Source organism: Rhinatrema bivittatum, chromosome 9 (assembly GCF_901001135.1).
Source record: "Rhinatrema bivittatum chromosome 9, aRhiBiv1.1, whole genome shotgun sequence".
In the NCBI taxonomy this organism is placed as follows: domain Eukaryota; kingdom Metazoa; phylum Chordata; class Amphibia; order Gymnophiona; family Rhinatrematidae; genus Rhinatrema; species Rhinatrema bivittatum.
In genome coordinates this window covers 26,923,225-26,932,434 of record NC_042623.1, presented here as the reverse complement: position 1 = coordinate 26,932,434, position 9,210 = coordinate 26,923,225, and the positions used below count along the sequence as shown (strand labels likewise).

At 41.2% G+C, this 9,210-nt stretch overlaps 1 long non-coding RNA gene across 1 annotated transcript; it reads left to right on the top strand.

Moving 5' to 3' along the window:
• The first annotated feature begins 5,037 nt into the window (after positions 1 to 5,037).
• On the top strand, positions 5,038 to 8,851 carry LOC115099512. Its single transcript, XR_003858812.1, has 3 exons — positions 5,038 to 5,351; positions 6,017 to 6,191; positions 8,719 to 8,851. It is a non-coding gene; the product is annotated as an uncharacterized LOC115099512 (long non-coding RNA).
• The last annotated feature ends 359 nt before the right edge of the window (positions 8,852 to 9,210 follow it).

The following is a 9,210-nucleotide window of genomic DNA, read 5'->3' as shown; positions in this document are numbered from 1 at the left end:
GCGTACTTTGCATCCCGGGGAAAAAACTTTTACGCATCTGTCTCGGGCACATGCCACATATTCCCGTATAGATTTTTTTCTAACTAGCTCCCATATGTTTCCTACGATACAAGAGACGGGTATTGAGGATATCTTAATTTCAGATCATGCCCCTGTTTGGCTAGATGTGCAGGCTGGGCGTCCTGAACAAGGAGCTCGGCTGTGGAGATATCCCTACTACCTGGCTGATGATAAGCACTTTAATGAATACTTAACAAAATGGTGGGCGGACTATGAATCCTTAAACCAGGCACATATTGAGCAGCCAGTATTATTTTGGTATACCGCTAAAGCGGTCCTCCGGGGGGATATTATCGCATATGTGGCACATCGGCGGAAGAGTTTGAATAAGCAAGTCTTATTGTTGACTGAGCAATTACGCAGGGCCCGGATTTGTTTGGTCCATTCGTACACGAGACAAAATAGAGATAACTACTTATCGGTGCAAAATACGTTAAATTCAGTACTGCACCAGAGAGCAAAAAAAAAAGTATGTTATATTATCAACATAGGCTGTATCAGCATAGTAATAAGGCGGGTAAATTAATGACGCATTTGATTAGATCTGCGAGAGCGACTCGGTTTGTTACGGGACTAAAGAATGAGAATGGGCACGTGGAAACAAACACACGTACTATACTGCGCCTCTTTCGAAATTTTTATCAGCAATTATATAAGACGGAGGGTTGGTCGGAAGAGGCATGCAGACAGTTTTGTGAGTCTCTCCCGATTCCTATTCTCACAGAAGAGCAAAAAATGACTTTAAATATGCCAATTTCAGAGGAGGAAGTCCGGAGGACTATTTATAAATCCAAACGCTTGAAGACCCCGGGACCAGATGGTCTCTCGGCAGAATTTTATAAGGGCTTGCTTGACAGAGTGACGGGACCTTTAACCTCGCTTTTTTCCTCTTTAATCCGCCAGGGCAATTTTCCACCCCAGATGAATGCAGCCCATATCACTCTTATTCCGAAACCGGGAAGGGACCCATTACAGCCAGATGCATACCGTCCTATATCTTTGCTGAATTATGACCAAAAGTTGTTAGCTAAAATTTTGGCAGATCGTCTTGCTGTGGTTTTGCCCTCTCTTGTGGGATCCCATCAAGTGGGCTTTGTTCGAAAGCGATATGCCCTCTCAAATCTTAGACGGATTTTAGTGGCAATGGAAATATGTCGTTTTATGAATACTCCCTATTTGGCTATTAGCTTTGACGCCGAAAAGGCCTTTGATAGGGTGGAGTGGAGTTACCTGTTTTATATTCTGAGGCACATGGGTTTTGAGGGCTTGTTTTATGAGGCAGTGCAATTATTATATGAGGATCCACAGGCAACTATTTTGGTTAATGGAGATAGGTCAGAAATGTTCCCTATCAGGAGAGGCACTCGTCAAGGATGTCCTTTGTCTCCGCTTCTTTTTCTCTTGCAATTAGAACCTCTGTTGCTTACCATACAGAGGACACCTGGTATTTGGGGAGTGCGATTCGATAGAGAAATCTTTAAATGTGCAGCCTTTGCGGATGACCTTTTGGTATTTTTGACTGATCCCGTTCGGTCTTTGGGCTCTTTGCTCAATGTGATGGGCTCCTTTGGAATCTTTTCGGGATTCCGCTTGAACGAGCATAAATCCTCTGCACTGGCCTTTCCAGACGCGCTGAAGGAGAGATGGAAAGGCTCTTTCCCATTGCAATGGGCTACAGATTCCTTTCGCTATTTGGGGGTGAGAGTACCGGTAGACCCTTCTCTGGTTTACAAAGCTAATGTGCCGAGTCTAATCCGATATACACAAGATACACTTGCTATGTGGCAAAACTTTCCTTTATCCCTGTGTGGCAGGGTAAACCTATTTAAAATGGTTATACTACCCAAGTGGTTATATTTATTTCAAACCCTTCCTCTCCATTTGAAAAGGGGGGATACGTTTTTATTAGATAGTTGCGTGCGGAAATTTCTGTGGAGGGGAGGTAAGGCGAGAATCCCTTTGCTCTGGTTGCAACAAAGGTGGGGGTTGGGAGGCCTGGGGGTCCCGAATCTGGCGTTGTACGCTGTGGCATGTAATATGCGTATTATACGGGATTGGTTACTTGGTACTTCTTCCCATACTAGTTTTATGGCGGAAAGTGCCCTTCTTTACCCGGTTCATGTTAGCTATGCGCTCCAAGTAGAACCAGCAAAAATCCCCCCCGTGCTAACTCAGTCTAAGGTGGTATTGCCGATACGGCAGGCCTGGGTTACTTTGACTAAAACACTTCAAATACCTAGAGTCAGTGCATATCTACTGCCAGTTCATGGAAACACTGATTTCTTACCAGGGATCACCTCTCCACAGTTTCAGGCATGGAAAAAGGTGGGAATTAAAAATTTGGGGCATTTGCTTACAGAACAGGGGAACCTGATGTCCTTTTCCGAAATGCAGGAGAGTTATGGGAGGGGAGTGATTACTGTATTCCCTTATCTAAAAATTAAACACTATGTTAAGACCATCCCTATGGCATTTAAGCTAATCTCGACTTTTCGGAAATTGGAGACCTTGTTGACCCTCTCTAGAAATAAAGCACCTTCCTTATCATATTACTATCAATAATTACACCGCTTGAAAAGGGTAGAGATGTATTCCATATTGGCGGAAAGATGGAATGCAGATGGGGAGTTTGTGGTCACCGCCTCCATATTGCGTACCTGTTACGGTCGGATTGCCAGGATCTCGTATAATGTGTACTATAGAGAACTGCAGTACAAATTTTTGGGAAGGGCATATATTTCACCACAGATGGCAAAAAGACAACATATTGCAATATCGGGTTCCTGCTTGCGGTGTCGCAAGGAGAGAGCTACTTTGGCTCATGCTTTTTGGGCCTGTCCCATGGTCCAGGCTTTTTGGACCCAGATTGCACACTATTTAGCTACTATCTTACATGTATCTATTCCGATTGCGCCCTTGTGGATCTTATTTGGGTGCATACCCCCGTTGAGAATACGAGATCCTGGCACTAGGTTATTTCTGCAGAAAGCTAGTGTGGTTGGGAAGCGAGTGATTCTCATGACTTGGAGAAGTGCTGAATCCCCTTCTTTTTGGGCATGGAGGAATCTTTTCTATACAATGATGCAGATGGAACAGATGTCCGTTCGGCAAGCCCCAGTACAATGTAAGCGATTTCTTAGTGTTTGGGAACCATATATTCAGTCTCTTCCTCATGTTGCCAGAAGTCGGATTCTTAATGACTGTATGTAGTCAATTTGGGTGTGATATTGGAGTTTCCTTCTCAGTCTTATGGGTTGGGACTGGAAGGTTTTTCCTTTTTTCTGGTCTGCGACTGGAATACAGGGATGTGTATCTAACTGGAGGGGACTGGGGCAGGGGAGAGGTTCAGAAGTTTATTCAGCTAAGCTCACTGATGTGGTAATATTTACTGTGGTTGAGATAAATAAATGTTCACTTCATGCGGTGGGTAATTAAAGTACGGTTATCAACCACACCTAAGCGGGTGGAGGGGATGGGGGGGGGGGGGGAAAAGTTGGGAATCCATTAGGATAATTTCAGGGTTTCATTTTGTGGGCTTTAGCAAGATTTATTCATAGTTGATTGTTTATAGTTGTAGGTGGTGTAAGACCATTATATAACTTGCCTGGAGGGCCTAGTTATAGAGCCCTCTTACAAGGGGAGAGGTCATATGTTGTGTTTCAAGAATGCAAAGTTGGTTGTGATGCTTATGCCATTGTTCAATGCCTACATGTACTGTATATGTTGGTTTCTCAATAAAAAACAAATAAACTAAAAAAAAAAAATAAAAATGAAAGACTTAATAAAATATCCAGCCAATTAAAACCAGAAGTAGTGTCGTAACTTATTCATGTCAGCAGCCTTAAAAATCAGGGAAAGTATTGAAACATTCTTCAGTGCTTTCTTAAAAGTCATGGAGCATTCAGTCAGTCGGAGCTCTCTTGGTAAAGAGTTCCACAGGCTAGGACCCACAAGAGAAAATATCTTCTCTCGGGATATGCCACGGGCAGCAAGTACAGAAAAAGCTTTTTCCAGGCTGGCAATGAAGCACTGTATTGACTGGCCCTCTCTTGCTGTAGTGCAAGAACTGGAGTTTGGCCTCCACTTTTCTTCTGCTCTGCCTCTGATTCCATTTAGCACCGTTCACCCATGACCCTTCATGTTAAACTCAAAGCAGTGGTGGAGAAAAAAAATATCGATTACTTAATTCATAAGTAAATAGTAGTGTTTGGTTTTCAAAAGCTCTACTTGCTTAGTTATTTTAGCTCTACTGAATATAAGTTGGAGCATTGTTGTGCTTACCATCATCAGAGCCTCAAGCAAGTGACGCGCTGGTACATATAAAAGCATGAATAGAGCACAGACGGCCAAAGAGCAGCTCTTCATGAGAACATCATGTAGGCATTCCACTTGTACTTATAAAACATCACAGACCACTGACAAACGGACTCTGAAATGGACATGTAAAAACTAATGTGGTTATGTAAAAGGTACAAATCTGTTGTTCTTTGTTAAATAAAAAAAAGACTGGTTCTATATTGAAATTTTACTGAAGCCTTTTTCTTATATAAACTCATCAAAAACCTTTTCATTACAGTTTTACACAATTATAGTTGCCTCATCTTCATTTATTCCAATGTATAATCCAGCAGGTTAAATTTTCCCAGTTATAATCCCCTACTAACCCAAGACCTCGCTTGTTTTTTTTTATTTCTTATCCATCTTAACTAGATTGTAAGCTCCAGGAAGCAGGGACTGTCTCTTGCAGCCTGCGTACATCTGACATGCAGTATTCAGATCATGACCATCTTAATTAAGCTTGCAATATTTGGAGTAATCTAGCTGTTGTTGGCTTAACTTTGGAATGCATGTCGTTCCTCATGTTTCACCACAAGGTGGCAGACTTGCTCTCTTCTATATTTTTGGGACCGGTGAGGAAAAAGAGGGAAAACATGGTTGAAAGTAACATTTTTCAAAACTGCTGACAAAATCCTGGCTAGGATGGTGTGCTCTCCCGTGCGTGGTCCGTTGAAATTCTTTGTTATCCACACGAGGAGGTGTCTGATAACGAGTTACTTTATTTCCGATAGAGAAATCGGAAAGCATCAAACTGTGTTCCCTTTCCAGTGCTCTGCCGTCTGTGAGCATGCGAACACAAAGCTGCTCTCGCATATATCCAGCAAGTACTGGAGTGCAGCATCTGAATTTAGAAATAAAATTTTGTTAATTGTTTCATTAGGTTAATGACTTCAAACGATGTGGTTTTGTGCATACCATGACAGGAATAAGTCTCATTCTTAAATCAAGATTCGGTGAGTATCATCTCACTTTCTTACTTCTTCCAAATACGTGAGATCAATGAGAGCTTCCTTCTGGAGCTTGGAGAGTGTTGTGTGCGGGCAACATACCAAGGTGCATTGTGAAGTTTTTAAGATTAATCCTGCCAGATCAGAATTATTGTGGGTTAGGAAGCCTTCCTTTATGTAATCAGCTTCAGTAGTTGCGTGGGGGATGCTTTGCTAATTTCTGAAGATGTATGTTGGGCATTTATATAGACTCGCATTTTACTCTGAAAACAGACGTAGCATCCATGACTGGAGGCAGTTATTTTGTCCTGTGTGAACACCGATGTATTCGGAAGTTTCTGGCAGTTGAGGATGTTGTTTGTTTATTTAGCAGCTTTATATACCGTCGTTCCAAGTTAAGATCACAGCAGTTTACATCATGATGTAAATATTACAGGTAGCCAATTACAATCACTTGATATGTTCATATATCACATTTTTAGCGATAGACATGTAAATTGGTTAAGATGTACATGGGAGGGGAAATAAATAGGAAGGAGGTAGTATGGAAGAAGTAGCATCTTTAACAAAAGGTGCTGAAGGGGTATAATGTGGGGGTGAGGGGGGTGGTTTCAGTTACTTTCAATCTTTATATTGGCAAATACTAGACTATTTGAATGCTCTATTTATAGGGTTTCCCAAGAGATTGCTTTAGAACTGTGCGGTGCACCTAATTCTGGGGATCAAACGGAGCGAGCACATCACTCCATTCCAACTTTAATGGCCCTTCATTGGTTACCTATCTCGGCTGGAGCAAAGTTTAAATGTTGACTCTGGTCTTCGAAGCCTTGCAGCACTTGGATCCAGGTTTGTTTTTGGGTTTTTTTTATTTATGAATTTTCAAATTACATTTCAAGAAAAAACACTTGAATTTGCAAGCAGAGAGAAAAGAAAAAAAGAAATTACAGTTCAAACAGACATGTATCTCTGCATATCAAGTCCTCATTGAGTGGATGCAATCACAACCACAGGAATATATTCATACAAAATTGAGAAATACAGGATCTGACAAACGGGAAGCTATATAATAAGTGATCGAATATAGCTACAGACAAATGAGCGCTCAATCAGCAGTCACTGGGGAGGAACTAGTAGGAGAGCTATTGAGAAGAGTAAAAAACATAAGTAGAATTCTGGTATTTAATCAGCATTTACATGGGAATTTTAATAGAAAAAGGGCACCCAAGTATAAACCTGGGGCCTCAACTGAAGAAACTGTTTCCTCTTCATTTGGGTGGATCTTGCCAAATCTGGGAAAGCACTAACTTTTAAATCCAAGAATATCCCTAGATGATGTAAAAAAAAAAAACCCTCAAAATCCATTCTTTATCAGGCTACAATAAAAAAAAAAAGACACTATAGGTGTAGGTGGTTTAACTAGCATCTTTTGGAGTTGTTTCCAAAATGTTAGTAATATCCAGTGCTGGTAGTGCAGGTGTAAGAACCTGAAAACCTTTTTGAGAAGAGGAATCCTTCTTGAATGGAGGGATATAAACTCTGGACTCCAATCACAGAGCTTGTTCAGGAATTTTCAAAATCTGAGTAAGATATTTCTTCCACATGTCTTTAGGTGATACTAATGGATCGCTAGGAAAATTTATAAACCTTATTTGATTTTCTATTTGTTCCATCTTGTTGGATAACAACTGATTTTCTTTGATAATATTTTGCTTTATATTAGAAATATCTTTAAACTCTTCTCCTAAGGTGTTAAGCAAGATACTTTGTTTTCCTCCACTGATTTTTCCAACATTTTTACTTGAGAATCCATGTGCTTGATAGAGAGCGCTACTGGACTTCACTGTTTGGAATAAATTATCATTCAAAATCTGAATCGCATCCCAAATTATATCCAAAGAAATAACTTCTGGCCTTACCAGTTCTTTTTTAGGCAAAAGAGGTAATGTAGGTGCTTCCCTCTCCAGCTACTGAGAGTGTGCGCTGTCTGCAGCCTCCCCAAAAATGGCAGGGAATCCAGGAGGCTCTGGTAAACCACCCAGAACACTCCTGCTCTCCAAACTCAAGATGTCTTCCCCTTTTTCACTTTGCAGTGAACCATGGAGTTAGCTGGAAAGACGTACCTCTGCTTGTTTTCCGGGGCCCTCCGATCCTCCGGGGACAAAGTTGTTTGCAGCTCCTGCAGGGTGGCAGTTCCTTCTTCCTCCCACTCATCCTGCAGCGGGCCTACTCCTGGAGTTGTTGCTTCCTGGACCACATGAGGGTCCATTGGTGGATCCAGGTTTTTTGAGGGAATGATGAGTACCTTATGCGTTGCTAAAAATTTACACAGTTATCACAGTCGGTCCTGTTACGCATTCTGACTGTAAATTCTATCAAGCTTCAGAGCACTCGAAATCTAGCCTTTTTTATGTATAGGCCCCAAACTCTCTAGAAGGTTCTGCCTAGGGAGTTTAGGTTGATGACTAACTTCATGGCATCCTGCAAAGCAGTTAACTCAGTCCTGTTAAGGCAATGTTTAGGGGTTAGGAAGTTGTGAGAGAAGAAGGTTAGGGGTTGTAATGCGGCATATGGGTAGACTCCGAGCAGAATATTAATCTCAATAAATAAATCAAGCTTAGTAGTATCTAAAACAATTGATGTTACTGCTATATCTTTCTGCCACATTGTCCTGGTCTCTGATTGCATCTCTATGATCTCTTATTTCTCCATATGTACCAAGAGGTCACATCATACTGATAATTTGGGGGCAATTTTCAAAAGCCATTTACCTGCATAAAGTGCACATATGAGGGTAAATCCTCTGGACAATTCAATGGCATATATTGCAGCAATTTTCTAAAGCCCACTTACATAGGTACAGTGCGTTTACACATGTAAAACCCATTTTTAAGTGTGTAAATGCTTTTGAAAATCAGACCCTTTGTGAGCAAAAGTGATGAAAACCCATCTTTATTCTTATCTGGTTTTCAAACTTTATTTGTTAGGAAGGGGGTGTCCCACGTGATCATGCCATCTTCATTCTCCACCGTTCTGATTGGCTATTGATCCCAGTGTGTCTCTGGTACCAGAATGTCGTAGAGTTTTCCCCAGTTTCCAGTCGATGAGCCATGCTACCTTTGTCATGCTTTCTGGCATTGATGTCGCATCAAGCTGCTCCTGTTCTTTGCTACAGAATCTTGCCCTTGCCTCTTCTTCCATTTTGTACATCTTGTGCATTGTGTGCTGTCCTATGCCACTTTAAGCTCTCCTCTTCATAGTCATTTGTTTATTGTATTTGTTTATTGAATTTGTATTTTCATTTTTTTTTTCTTTTCATGTTTTCTTCCTCAGTTGCTAATCCAGATCTTTACGTTTTTTTGTTTTGTTTTTACAGATTCTTATGTTTTTTCCACGTGTGCTGGTCATTTCTCCCTCACTCCTCTGTTTTGAAAAGCTTGTCCAAGCGTGAAAGCTCTTTGTGGCCATTTCATGTCATATTTTATCACCCTGCAAGCATTTGGGACCTCTTGATGGTATGTTATATGCTTGCAGATCTGCTTCAGTACTGCTACTCGAAGGTCACGAACATTTGATTTTCAAGATAACCAAGCTATTCTTAAATCCTATGTGTGTAAATGCATCTGATGAATATTTATCCGGGCTATCCTGAAAACCAGACTTGTTTTGGTGACTCCGAATATGCGAGGAGGCCTTGCTGTTGTGATTTAACATTGGACACCTTTTGGCAGGCGGTCTGTTTCAGATTAGCTGCTGATTATTTTAACAAGTAAACTAGAACCTGAAAACATATTGACAGGGAAAAGCACTTTGTTTCCCACTATCCAGTGGGAGCACTGAGAGGAGAGGATCACCGTGCTGGTGGCGG